This window comes from Bos taurus, chromosome 22, assembly GCF_002263795.3.
Source record: "Bos taurus isolate L1 Dominette 01449 registration number 42190680 breed Hereford chromosome 22, ARS-UCD2.0, whole genome shotgun sequence".
Classification (NCBI taxonomy): Eukaryota; Metazoa; Chordata; class Mammalia; order Artiodactyla; family Bovidae; genus Bos; species Bos taurus.
The window spans coordinates 52170168-52184257 of record NC_037349.1 but is presented as its reverse complement, the minus strand read 5'-3'; the positions used below and the strand labels follow the sequence as shown (position 1 = coordinate 52184257).

At 38.3% G+C, this 14090-nt stretch overlaps 1 protein-coding gene across 3 annotated transcripts in view; it reads right to left on the bottom strand.

Annotated features, from left to right (window-relative positions):
* SCAP (SREBF chaperone) overlaps positions 1-14090 on the bottom strand; it is a 99810-nt gene that overhangs the window by 79007 nt on the left and 6713 nt on the right.

Sequence of the window (14090 nt, the reverse complement as noted above, 5' to 3'; positions counted from 1 at the left end):
TTGCCACCCCATGGACTATACAGTCCTTGGAATTCCCCAGGCCAGAATACTGGAAAGGGTAGCCGTTCCCTTCTCCAGGTGATCTTCCCAACTCAGGGATCGAACCCAGGTCTCCCTCACTGCAGGTGGATTCTTTATGAGCTGAGCTACAAGGGAAACCCAAGAATACACAAGTGGGTAGCCCATTCCTTCTCCAGCGGATCTTCCCAACCCAGGAATTGAACCAGGGTCTCCTGCACTGCAGGCAGATTCTTTACCAAGCTATCAGGGAAGCCCTGGGAAGTCCCATGGGTGCCCACTATTGCTGCTTCTATTTAACATGGGACTGGAAATCCTAGTCAAATCAATTAGGCAGGAAAATAAAATTTTAATACTCAAATTGGAAAGGAAGAAATAAAACTGTCTCTGCTTGCAGATAACATGATCATATGTCCTAAACTCCACCAAAAAAAACTATTCATACTGATAAATTCAGTATGGTGGCAGGATATAACATCAATATACAACAGTCATCTGCATTTCTACTGGGTTGGCCAAAAGGTTTCGAGCTTTTCCGTAACGCCTTACAGAAAAATCCAAAGGAACTTTTTGGCCAACCCAATAAATATTAACATCAAATTCTCAGAAAAAGAAACAAGAAAACAATCCCATTTACAGTATGATCAAAAAGAATAAAAGACTTAAGAACAAATTTAACCAAGAAGGTAAAAGACCTGTACACTGAAAACCATAAGACATTGATGAAAGGAATTGAGGAAGATAGAAATAAATAGAAAAAAATTCCAAGTTCATGAATTGGAAAAATATTGTTAAAATGTCCATACTACCCAAGCAATCTAGATTCAATGCAACCTCCATCAAAATTCCATTGGTGTTTTTCACAGAAACAAGAAAATAATCCTATAATTCGTGTGGAACCATAAAAGATCCCAAAGAGCCAAAGCAATCTTGAGAAAGAACAGTAAAGTTATAGGCATCATATACTATAATAATCCGACAGTATGGTACTAGCATAAAAAAACAGAAACACAGACCGGTGGAACACAGCAGTTAAGTTCTGCTATAAACCATACATGTAGGGTCAACTAATCTTTGACAAGGAACCAAGAATATACAATGGAGAATGGACAGTCTCTTCAATAAATGGTGTTTGGAAAACAGGATATCCACATACAAAAGAACAAAACTGGATCCCTATGTCAGTGGTGATCCCTTGCACCACTTACAAAAGTTAACTTAAAATAAACAGATCAAAGACTTAAGCGTAAAATCTGAAATCATAAAAAATCCTAGAAGGTTACATAGAGAATATGCTCCTTGACACTGGTCCTGGCAATGCACAGGCCAAAAAAAAAAAAAGTACAGGAAAAAAGTATTAGGTTGGCATAAAGTTCATTTAGGTTTTTCTGTATCATGAGAACATCAGAACAAACTTCTTTTTGGCCAAAACAATACTACATTAAAGTACAAGGCTCTACACAGAAAGGAAACAATCAATAAAATGAATAGACAATGTATGGACTGGGAGAAAACATTTGCAAACCATATATTTGACAAGGGATTAATATCCAAAAACATACCACTCGACAGCAAAACAAAAAACAAAATAACCTGATTAAGAAATGGGTAAAGGACCAGAACAGACATTTTTCCAAAGAAGATACACAAATGGTACATGAATAGATGCCTAACATCATTAATCAGAGATACACAAATCAAAACCACAGTAAGACGTCATCTCATACTATTAGGATGGTTTCAATAAAGAAGACAATATACGCTGGCAAGGATGTGGAGAAAGGGGTTTCTTGTACACTGCTGGTGGAACTGTAAATTGGTACAGCCATTATGGAAAACACAATGGAAATTCCCCCCAAATTTAAAAACCAAACTACCATTTCTTCAATAAGGAGTGCTGGGAAAACTGGACAGCTACATGTAAATGAATGAAACTGGAACACTCCCTAACACTATACACAAAAAATAAACTCAAAATGGATTAAAGACCTGTATGTAAGGCTGGATATTATAAGACTCTTATAGGAAAATATAGGCAGAACACTGTTTGACATAAATTGCAGCAAGATCTTTTTTGATCCACCTCCTAGGGTAAGGAAAACAAATAAAAACAAATATAAACAAATGGAACCTAAACTAAAAGGCTTTTGCACAACAAAGGAAACCATAAACAAAAGGACAACCCTCAGAATGGGAGAAATATTTTCAAGTGAAGGAACCAAGAAGGAATCAACCTCTAAAATATATTAACAGCTCATGAAGTGCAATATCAAAAAACAACCCAGTCAAAAGGTGGGCAGAAGATGGGGCCTCCCTGTGGTTCAATGGTGAAGAGCCCACGTGCCAGTGCGGGAGAACCCCACGTGCCTGAGCAGTGGGCCCGTGCTCTAGAGCCCAGGAGTCAGCGCTACTGAGCCACAAGTTGCATTACTGAAACCTGCACACCCTAGAAGCCATTCTCTGCACCAAGAGAAGCCCCTGCAGATGCCCACGCACCACAACTAGAGCGTAGCCCCGCCAGCCACAACCAGAGGAAAGCCTGCACCGCAACCAACAACAAGCGGAGCCAAAAACAAATACTTTAAGTGGGCAGAAGATTTACATAGACATTTCTCCAAAGATGACATACAAATGGCTAAAATGCACATGAAAAGATGCTCAACATCACTAATTATTAGAGAAATGCAATTCAAAACTATAATGAGGTATCACCTCAGATGGGTGAGAATGGCCATAATCAAAAAGTCTACAATCAATAAATGCTGGAGCAGGTGCACAGAAAAGGGAACTTTCCTACTGTTGGTGGGAATGTAAAGTGGACAGCACTATGGAAAACAGTATGGAGGGTCTTTAAAAAAATAAAAGCAGAGCTACCATGTGATCCAGCAATCCCACTCCTAGGCATATACACAAAGAAAAAACCGTTGGAAAAGATACATGCATCCCAGTGTTCACTGCAGCACTATTTGCAATAGCCAGGACATGGAAGCAACCATGTTGCTTCCATTTTAAGATGTAAAAATGCTCATCGACAGATGAATGGTTTTAGAAGATGTAGTATATATATACAATGGAATAATCAGTTCAGTTAGCTCAGTTCAAAATAATGAAATAATGCCATTTGCAGCAACAGGGATGGACCTATAGATTGTTCTAATGAGTGAAGTCAGACAATCATACAATATTGCTTATATGTGGAATCTAATAAAAGGGTACAAATGAACTTATCTACAAAACAGAGAGCTACAGATGTAGAAAACAACTAATGGTTACCAGAGGGTAAGAGCAGGGGGATAAATTGGAGGATTGGGATTGACATATACACACCACTATACATAAAACAGACAACTAATGAGGATCTACTGTAGAGCACAGGGAACTCCACTCAATACTCTGTAACAGCCTAAATATGGGAAAAGAATCTAAAAAAGAGTGGATATATGTATAACTGATCCACTTCACTGTAGACCTGAAACTAACATAAGACTATAAAGCAACTGTACTCCAATAAAAATTTAAAAAAAACAAAAACAAAAACAAATCAGCCTACCGTATGACCCAGCAATTCCACTTACAGGCATACATCCAAAGATATCATTTCTTGAAGAGATTATTTGGATGCCTAGGCTCAGTTCAGGATTATTCACAATCGCCAAGATATGCGAACAACCTACCTGTCCATCAGCAGATAAACAGATAAGGTAGGGTTGTGTGTATTAACATATTAACTAGTCACAAGAAAGAAGGAAATTCTGAAATTTGCAGCAACGTGGAAGAATCTAGAGCACACAAAGATAAGTGAAATCAGCCAGAAAGACAAATACTGTATGATCGCCCTCATAAGTGGAATCTAAAAAAAAAAATGTCCAACTCACAGAAACAGAGAGTAGAATGGTGGTCACCAGGGCCTGGGAGAGATGGAGAGATGCTGGTCAAAGGGCAGAAGCCTTCACTGATAAGATGAATAAGCTCTGGGGAATTTAACATGTAGCACAGTGACCACAGTAAACAATACTGTGAGTGCCTGAAAACTGCTGAAAGAACAGACTGCAAGGATTCTCACTACAAAGAAAAGAAAAGGCAACTGAGGTGATAGACGTGTTCATTAACCTGATTGTGGTAATTATTTCACAAAATACACATATGTCAAATTACCATGTTGTATACTTTAAATAAACACAATTTTGTTAATTACACTTTAAACTGACAAAAGCTTGAATATTTATATACATATTTACATTTAAAAATATACAGTAAGATACAGACATCAACCACATATTTACATCCTTCTCAATCTCAAAGCTAAAGTCAAGCCTAGTGGGAACACATTAAAAGACTTCCCACTCAAGTCAGAGGCCAAACAAAGCCACATGCCTCACCACCAGTGTTTACCACTGCTGTGGAGGTGCCACCAATCACAAAAGACAACAGAAGTAAAACACAGGTATACAACCAGAGGAAACATTTATTTGTGGATAATATTATAAACCTAAAAAATCCAAGAGAAGCAACTGAAGACCTATCATAATTAATTAAAAATCAGGTAAGATGATGAAAATTAATATATACAAATCAACAATTCCACATACATTATCATCAAGTAGGTAGAAGGGAAAATGCTTCAGCATTAAAAACAAACAAGAAAGACCTGAGAATACACTTGGCATAAAATCCAAGTGTATTAAGAAATCCATCAAAACTAAAACCAAACTCAGAGAGAAAGGCATGTAATCTTAGCAGGGAAGATTCATCATCAAAATGTCACTTTTCTTACACTAAGCTAAAACTGTAATTTAGTCCCAATAAAAACAAACAGGACTTTTAACAAACAAACTTGTCTTAAAGTTCATAAAGAAAAACAAAAAACAGCAAGGAAAGTTGTGAAAAATAAAGATAATGAATTAGAATTTACTTTACCAAACACTGAAATATGCTATAAAACTAGAGTAACTAAAACAATATGATACCAACACATTAAAACATGGATTAATATCTACAATTGAAAGTCCAGGAATAGACCCAATATACATGGTATGTGGCAAAGTACATCATACATAGTAAATGATGAAGGATATTTAAAGAAGTGGGGAAAAGATGAATTGTTCAATAAAAGGTATTTCAACAAATGAGCAGCCAATTGGGAAAAATTAAGTTGGACCCACACTTCACACTAAAAAAATTTCAAATGGATAAAAGGTAAAACATGAAACATAAAAGGTAAAAAGGTAAAAAATGGATAAAAGGTAAAAAATGAAACATAAAAAGTACTTTAAGAAACCACAGGATAATTTTTCATACACTTCTACCAGGGAAAATCTTTCTATGTATGACAGAGAACCCATAAGCCTTAAAAAGTCAATTAAAAATCAATTTTTTTTTTCATGACAAAACCATTCTAAGTATCAATAAAAAATATTTAAAAATCTATAAAAATATAACTGCAATTCCTATCACTGACAAAATGCAAAGTTTCTTCCTATATAATTTTTTTTACAAAATTAAGAAACACCAAAGCCCAGTAGAAAAACAGGCCAAGGATACAAACTGACTTCACAGAAAACTGAAATGGCCCTTAAACCTTAAATTAACTTTTCTACAGGATGAACTATGACGTTTTGGAGGAAAAAAATCTAGTTTTTTTAAGCTAACAAACTGGTAAAGATCAGGACTTCCTGGTGATTCAGCGGTTAAAAATCTGCCTTGCAATGCAGGGGACACGGGTTTGATCCCTGGTCCAGAAGCTAGATCCCATAGGACTTGGAGCAACTAAGCCTGCGAGTCACAGCCACTGAGACACTGTGCCACAACCAGAGAGACCATATGATGCAACAAAGATCCCCTGTGCTGCAACTAAGACTCAACACGGCCAAGTATATAAATTTAAAAACAAACAAAAAAACTGGCAAAGTCCAAACTGTGAGATATCACAGCGTTGTTGAGGGTGTGGATAAACAGGCACTGCCACACTGGCTGGGAGCCTAAATGGACAAAACCTCTACGGAGGTTTAACTTGTAAGAGCTGTCAAAATCACAGAAGCACATACTCACCACCCAGCACTCCTGCCTCAGGTAAGTGAATGGACACACGCCCTTGGCCATGCGTGGACCGATGTATACAGAACGCGCCTCAGTGGTGTCTGCATTAGCAAAATGTAAAACACCTTACATATCCATCCATAGAGCGCTGGCTAAATAAAAGTACATCCTGACAATGGAATATTCTCCAGTTGTAAAAGACAATAAAAAGCTCTTCCGTATTGACAACGATCTATCACAAACAGAGAAAAGAGCAAGTGTGCTACTTTTCATGTAAAAGAAAGGAGCTCTCTGTGTATTCGTCTGTATTATGCACAGAACAGGCCTGAACAGACACTCGAGAACTTGTAACTCTGGCTGCCTCTGGGAAAAGGATCTGGTGGACAGGGGCAAGATGGAAGGGAAACGTTCTGGTGTATACCCTGCTGTACATTTTAAATTTTGTGCTATGTGAATACAGTACTGCCCTGAAAAGCTAAAACTAAAAAAAAAAAGTGAAAGCCTCCTTCTAGGAGCAGCAGCCTTCTACTCTGAGCTTCTGCAACTGTATTTCCACTTGGCCCTGTGTTTATTCTGACTTCCCCAGCCTCCCCTGACTGACTGCAGTCCCTCCTGGGAGGTCACGGCTGAATCACCTTTGTGTTCCCTAGAGCGGTCAGCACCTCCTTTGGTGCCGAGAGGAAAGTCACTATAGGTCTGTTCACTGTGCTAAACTAGTCCACTGGTGCAAAGAATTCATCTTTGGAGGGCAAGTTGATTTGCAAAGTGGATCAATGATCAGGACAGGAAATTCTGCTTCTCTAAGCATTAAAATTACCCAAATAAGCTGGAAGGATTTTCAGCAGACTTAAATTAACAGTACTGAAAAAAGAAAGGAGTTTCAGTTAACGAACGAAAGCTGATTTCAAAGAATTTGAAGCCTGAAAACATCATATTCAAGAGGATGAATATTGCCACAATTAGGATAATTGTTGGGATGGCGCAGCAATACTCGTATTGAAGGAAGACTAAATTAAACAGTTGTGATGATCATCGCAAATAACCATTACAGGATGCTGACCCCTCTGCACAATTCAGCATCAACAGATACACTGAAGACTTTCTTCCACAACACCAGCAACCTACATTTTCATTCCTTCTTGACGTAGTCAGCAATGACTAACAAATGGACTGAACTGACTGCTAAGAACATGGGCAAAGAATCTGTTTTAAAGCTAGAAACAACGCAGGAGTTCAATAGGGCAGCCCTGTCATTTTGTAAGACTGCGGGCCCAGAGGTAGGGTGCCCTCAGCCTTGGTCTCAGAAGTACGGCCAGGACCAGACTCCTGCTCTCAGCCACACATGGGTATGTCCAGACCTCACAGAACGGAAGCCTCTTGCCTGTGGCTTCCTGAGAGAAGTGTGTTCTTCTGCAAAGTACCATGCTTCTTGAGAGTTTTCTCAAAAGTGAAGGTGTGATGAGTTTAGATTTTATTACTGTCTCAAGAGCTTTTAATATAAACACCACATGGAAGATGGTTGCATTCCAAACACAAAACATGCAGAAGCCCTGTTTGTGAGGGAGAGAGTGCCAAAGAGAGCCAGGAGATGGTACAGGTACAGGACACCTGGTAAAAGTTTTTTCAGCAACTGGTGCTGGGAAAGCATGACAGCCCCACGCAAAAAAGTTAAAGTGGACCCTTGTATCATATACAAAAACTAACTCAAAATCAAAGACCTAAACAAAGAACTAGAACTAATAAAACTCTTAAAAATATAGAGGTAAAACCTTCATGATACTGATTCTGAAAGGATTTTGTGGATGTGACACCAAAAGCACAGAAAAACAACAACAACAGATAACAAAATCACTTTTGTACCTCAAAGAAAACTATCAACAGAGTGAAGAACAACCCACAGAATGGAAGAATATATTTGCAAGTCATATATCTAAGAAGAGATTAATATCCAGAATATAGAAAGAACTGCCACAACTCAGCAACAACAAAAAACTCGATTCAAAAATGGGTAAGTAGGGACTTCCCTAGGGATCCAAAAGACTCTGTGCTTCCAATGCAACGGGCATAGGTTTGATCCCCAGTAGGGGAACTAAGATCCCATGTGCCCGCTGCATGGCCAAAAAAAAAAAAAGGGCAAAGGACTTCAATAGATACATTGAATATAAATGGTCAAAAAGCACATAAAACTGCTCAACATCACTAATCATTATAGAAACAGAAATCAAAGCCATAATGAGATATCACTTCACACCCAATAGGTCGGCTCTTATTTCTTAAAAAAAAAAGAAAAATAACAAGTGTCAGGACACAAGACTGTGCTTGCAATTCATCTAAAAACTAAGACATGTTATTTGAGAAAATGTATTAAGGAATTTGGAGGGAAATTGCTGTATTACTTTATATGCAACATACACTGTATGTATGTTCTGTATATGTATAATCAATGCACTATTTCTTCTCAGTCTGGTTCTGGGAGTTATGTGAATGCACAATGATTAAAGTACCCCCCACAAAATAAAAGGGACTTCCCTAGCAGTCTAGTGGTTAAGACTGCGCTTCCAATGCAGGGGTGCAGGTTCGATCCCTGGTTGAGGAACTAAGACCCCACATGCTGTGTGGCGTAGCCAAGAAAAAAGTATCGGTAAGGATGAGACATAACTAAGTGATACATCACAATGGATCACTACTCTCTGCTTTTGTGTATATTTCAATTTAATGATAATAAACATTAATAAGCAGAGAAGTCCTTTGAAATGTACAAGGCTTTTTCAGAATGTACCCCTTTACAAAATTTGGCAGCAATGAATACACAAGGATCAAAGATCTGAACTTAAGACTATAAAAACTCTTAAAAGAAAATAAAGGGCAAAAGCTTCACGTTAGATTTGGCAATTCCTTGGTATAACACCAAAGGCACAGGGAACAAATGAAACGTAAACAGACTGAACTTCATAAAAATTTTTAAATTGTGTGCATCAAAAGAAACTATCGACAGAGAACTTCCTGGGATCCAATGGCTACGGCTCTGCATACTCACTTCCGAGGCCCCAGATTCAACCCCTGGTTGTGCAGCATGGACCAAAAACACAAAGATTCTGTCAAAAGGGTAAAAAGGCAACCCACAGAATGGGAGAAAATAGTTACAAATCATATATCTGACAAGGGATTAATATCTAGAATATGAAGAAAAGTCCTACAACTCAACAACAGAAAAATCTGATACAAAGTTAAAAGTTTAAAAACAAATAAATAGAAATTTTTAAAAAGTGATCTGATTAAAAAATGGGCAAAGGGCTGGAATAGACATTTCCCCAAAGAAGATATACAAATGGCTAATAAAAGCATGAAAATATGCTCAACATTACTGATCACTAGGGAAATGCAAACTGAAATTACAATGAGTCAATAGCAACCACGGAAAACACTTCAGAAATATTAACAGAACTTGCTCTGAACCCAGGACAGTGCTAGTGCTACAGCTGCTGGGATTAAAAATACAAAAACAAAAACCCACCACTGAACTGTGTCAATCCAGACTCCTGACCATTTATAAACATTTAGGAAGGCAGGATTTAGCAACGTGAAGTGAAGCAGGGGGCTAGTAATTTGAGACAATATACAATCAATACTGGACTTCCCCGGCAGCTCAGAGGTAAAGAATCAGCCTGCAATGCAGGAACCACAGGAGCCGCAGGTTCAATCCCTGGGTGGGGAAGATCCCCTGGAGGAGGGCGTGGCAACTCACTCCAGTATTCTTGGCTGGAAGCATGGTGGGCTATATACAGTCCATAGGGTCACAAAGAGCTGGACACACTGAAGAGACTTAGCACACACACACAATCGATACTAGGTTGTGGGTTCAGAATACAGATTCATCATTTCTTTCTTTGTGAATTTAAGCAGATGCCAGTATACTTAAATACATATTGCTGCGACCTTACTTCAATTTATTAGACATCTCCTCTGTTGTCTCTTTCATCCATTTTATAAACTGTATAAGCACAAATTTAAGGCAGTCTTTACCATTTTTTAAAAATTTATTTATTTTAATTGGAGGCTAGTTACTTTACAATATTGTAGTGGGTTTTGCCATACATTGACCTGAATCAGCCATGGGTATACATATGAGTATTTACCATTTAAATTATGAATACTTTTAAAAGGTTTTAAGGTCAAATTGAGTACATGAACTTCAGGAATATTAAAAAAAAAAGGTCAGCTCTGTGATTATGATATTTAATTGTTAAACTGCTTATGCTATAATAAATTTCAAAGTACACATGTAAAATGAGATTTAGAAATGCTGCTCTCTTCTAGGCTCATATCTTCTAGAGTATACTTCCACTTCCACCTTAGTTACTGAAGATACCTTTCTGAATCAGTGTATGATGCTGTCAACGGATCCTATCTCAGGTCATAAGTCTTCACTTGCAAACATTAAGAAAGTTACTCTTAATCTGAATACTAATCAAGGGATAAATTTTAATTGTATTATTTGTTAAATGCTGGACTATATTACAGAAAATGTTTTTTCAAGAAATCATTTTAAGTATATAGATCAGTGTTTTTTACAGGTAAAATGCTAAAATAAGCTGCCCATGATAGATATGAAATGTTTGAGTTTTATAGAATATTACAAATTAAAAACAGGAAAAAATATTTATTTTATACAACAAATATGTTCACACAAATTTGTAGGACTTACAAAGAATTGATATTTGAGAAAAGCTTTGGTTCACTTACACTACATATACCTTCAGAGTATTAGGCACCTTGTACTTTAAACCTGTGACGAACTGACAAATTTTTAAAGGGGAAGTATTACTGTAAAATGAACAGTTACATATTTCTAAAGACTGTACAGCTGCACATTTGATAGGTAAAGCTCTTTATTTAGAGTTCTGAAGAAATATTCTCTCTTCAATGAAACATTTTCATACTGGAATGATGTAAGTTAAAGTGATAAAGAGTATTATTAAAATAAATGTTTATATATAATAAAAGAAAATTATTCTTAAAATGTATTCTCAGTGAATAGTTGAGATCTGTACTATGCAACCATTTTCTATGTTGATTTTAAGTGATCTTTTAAGAAATTTGTTCATCAAAAAAATATTTTATAAAAACTACAAAGAGAGATAATCACCTCATAGGCATTACAATGGCTACTATCAAAAAAAGGAGAAAACACCAAGTGTTAGCAAGGATGTGAAGAAACTGGAACCCTTGTGTATTGCTGGCAAGAATGTAAAATGGTACAGCCTCTGGGGAAAACAGTCTGATGGTTCCAAAAAAACGAATCATAGAATTACCATACAATCCAGCAATTCCACTTCCATACTGGCCCAAGAGAACTGAAAACAAGGACTTGAACTACTGTTTGTATACCCATGTTATCAGCAGCATTACTTACAACAGCCAGAAGGTGGAAACAGTAAAAATGTCTATCAACAGATGAATGGATAAACAAAATGAGATATACACAGAATATTATTCAGCTTTAAAAAGGAAGTAATTCTGACCCATGCTACAACATGAGAATATTATGCTACATGAAACACACCAGTCACAAGAGAGTAACAGGGTATAATTCCATTTACATGATATACTTAGTCAAAATCATAGTCATATAAAGTATTTAGGATGGTTACTGCCAGGTACTTGGGAGGGGAGAAAATGAGCTACTACTTAATGGATATAGAGTTTCAGTTTTGCAAAATGAGGAGAGATACAGAGAGAATGAGCTTCCCCGGTAGATCAGCTGGTAAAGAATCCGCCAGCAATGCAGAAGGTCCCGGTTCGCTTCCTAGCTCAGGAAGCTCCCCTGGAGAAGGGACAGGCTATCCACTCCAGCATTCTTGGGCTTCCCTGGTGGCTCAGAAAGTAAAGAATCTGCCTGCAATGCGGGAGACCTTGCTTCGATCCCTGGGCTGGGAAGATCCCCTGGAGGAGGGCATGGCAAACCACTTCAGTATTCTTGCCTGCAGAATCCCAAGGACAGAGAAGCCAGGTGGGCTACAGTTCACGACGTCGCCGAGTCAGACACAACTATCCACAGCACAGAAAGAATGTGGTGATGTTGCGAAAATTTAGAAATGTTATTTAATATCACTGAACTGTACACTTAAAATGGTTAATATGGAAACTTGTATATTTACCACAAGAGAAAACTGGAACAACAAAAAACAATGAGGAAATGGCAGGGGGCAAGCAAAAGCAGGCTTCAGAGGGATTCAAGTATATGAAAAAAAATGAAAGGATATAGGATAGCAAGACAGATTTGGAGACAAGAATGTAATCACTGTAATGTTTAGAAAAGACATGAAATTTGTTTTTTATGGTAAAATTTGAGAGAAAGCAAAATGTCTAGCTATTAAAAAGAAAAAAAGAAAGAAAAAAACAATGTTATAAGCCAGAAGAACGCACAAGCCAGAGAACTCTGAATATAAATGAGACTATGAGCTCCCTAGGGACCAAGGCAAAGCGAGGTATGGTTTAAACAAAATCAAACCAATGGTTCAGAAGAGGCATGACCACTCCCAGGCACTGGACCTGAAGGAAATTTCTAATTGGACTCACAGATTTTCTTGGAGGCTTCTTATACAGCTCTTAACACAAGCTGATGGGGCCATGTGAAGCGGAAGGAGGCCAGAAATATGCTAATGATCCAGTTTCATTCAAAGACAAAACACTGCCTAGAACAGGTGCACCGAAGCCTGTGCCAGAACAATCCCACGGACATCCTTTACCACAGTTGAGTTCAGGACAGCTTTTATCCTCCTGACAAGAATATGAGATGCAACATTCTCTGGGGCCTGCTGAAGGCACGTCTTGATATTCCTAACAGTCACTGTTGCTGGGGGGACAACTGAGAATGAATGTCAAACCCAAGCAGGTCTCATGCCTGAAAGATGAGAACTAATCGCTCCCTGAAGCTGGGACAGCACAGGGCTTCCCTGGTGGCTCAATAGATAAGAATCCAATTGTCAATGCAGGAGACACGGGTTCAATCCATGGTCTGGGAACATCCCATGTGCCGTGGAGCAACTGGGCCTGTGCACTGCAACTGTTGGGCCTGTCCTCTGCAGCCCAAGAGCCTCAACTGCTGAGCCCATGTGTCCCAACTACTGAAGCCTGGGTGCCCTGGAGCCTGTGCTCAGCAACAAGAGAAGCCCCCACAGTGAAAAGCCTGCACGTGGCAGCTGGAGCGTAGCCCTCACTCACTGCAACTAGGGGATTCAACACAGCCAAAAATAAATGAATGAGTAAATTTATTTTAAAAATTCTTCCATCCAAGTGGCCTCTTACAAAAAAAATAAAGATAAGGCAGCATAAACACTGCCTGGCAGAGGGAAGAAGGGGTGGATGTGCCAGCCTGGGGCAGATTATAAGAGTGGGGAGCTACTGAAGATTGTTGAGAAAGAGAGACCATGATTGAAGACTTTGTGAGTGACAGCACAGTCTTCTGAAAGGTGCCAACAAAGCCCACAGCCACATGCAGCAGGGTGGACTGGACAAGGCTGCTCAAAGGGAAAGCCACTGAAAAACATCAAAATAAATGAGAGCCCATGTTTTTTTAAAAAAAATCAAAAATGTTCTACAACAGTTTTATACATGAAAAAAATGTTCACACAGAAAATGGATACAGAACAGTATGAACCCATTACACAGAGAAAGAAAACTTCTGAATGAGCAAGAAAGAAGCCTGAGAAGAACCCTGCAGGTGGTTACCACTGGGATTCCAGACAATGTAAATTCTGTGCACGCATATGGGTGAGCTTATCAATTTTTAAGAAGATGAGTGATTCGAATTAAAACAACAACTCTAATTCCTCAACCTAGAAACTGCAGGGAAAGCAGAAACAGCACTACAGTTGAGAATATAATTATGACATTATCTACAAATAAGAAAGAAACGGACTAAAACCAAGAGCCAGATACGCACAGATCTTCCTCAGTTTACAGTGGAGGCACATCCTAATGCGTGTGTATGTGTGTGTGTGTGTTAGTTGCTCAGTTGTGTCCAACTCTCGGAA